Here is a 776-nt window from a genome sequence, read left to right as displayed (position 1 = left end):
CTGTGGATACAGCAAGTTTTAGGGTTAGGACTTCCTTGTTCAGTCTCAGGAAACAAGTTTAGTGCTGCTTCTGGCTTTGAAATCAATGAAAATGGTTTAACTTGCCCTCTAGAAATAGTGTAGAGGGCTGGAGAGATGGCTCAGGTTAAGAGCACTGGCTGCTTATCCTGAGTTCAACAGGTAACCACATGGTGGCTCATATAATCTATAATGAGATCTGGTGCCCTCTTCTGGCATGCAGACAGAATACTGTATACATAATCAAATCTTTAAAAGAAAAAAGAAATACTGCAGTTAGTAATTTTGTTTCTAAACAGTAAGTGTCTATGCTTCTGGTGTGGATTTAGTCAGAAGGATGGCCCAGAGGAAATGAAATAGACTCCCAGCTGTCAGAAGTATGAGGATCAGAACTCTGTGCAGGAATGAATGCTAGTCAGAGGCAGGATTTATGTCATCAGATGCAGTTAGTAACCACCAGAAAGGTCCTTTGTGTAAAGAGCTCTGGCCTAGTACTTGTTACATTGCTGACATTTTTTTTTTCTTTTGAGCAGATGCAGTGCTGTGTCCAGGATGCTGGTGAACTTAAAGTGTGTTAGATGGAAAATTTGACTTGCCATGCATAATTCCAGGGACGATTCTTGGCCAAGGATGAGAACTCTAACCTCACTGGATACACTGCCATGATGGGTTCAAGGATTTACCTGAGGCCAACAGAACAGGCAGGAATTCAGTGCAGTCACCCCACATCTTTGTAAATTAGATGAGGGGTGTGGGGA

The 776-nt window shown here is 42.4% G+C and overlaps 1 non-coding gene across 1 annotated transcript; it reads left to right on the top strand.

Annotated features, from left to right (window-relative positions):
- Window positions 1-639: 639 nt before the first annotated feature.
- On the top strand, window positions 640-710 carry LOC114615628. Its single transcript, XR_003710496.1, has one exon. It is a non-coding gene; the product is annotated as a small nucleolar RNA SNORD93 (small nucleolar RNA).
- The last annotated feature ends 66 nt before the right edge of the window (window positions 711-776 follow it).

Source organism: Grammomys surdaster, unplaced genomic scaffold (genome assembly GCF_004785775.1).
Source record: "Grammomys surdaster isolate TR1022 unplaced genomic scaffold, NIH_TR_1.0 127267, whole genome shotgun sequence".
In the NCBI taxonomy this organism is placed as follows: Eukaryota; Metazoa; Chordata; class Mammalia; order Rodentia; family Muridae; genus Grammomys; species Grammomys surdaster.
This window is presented reverse-complemented; position numbering and strand designations above follow the sequence as displayed.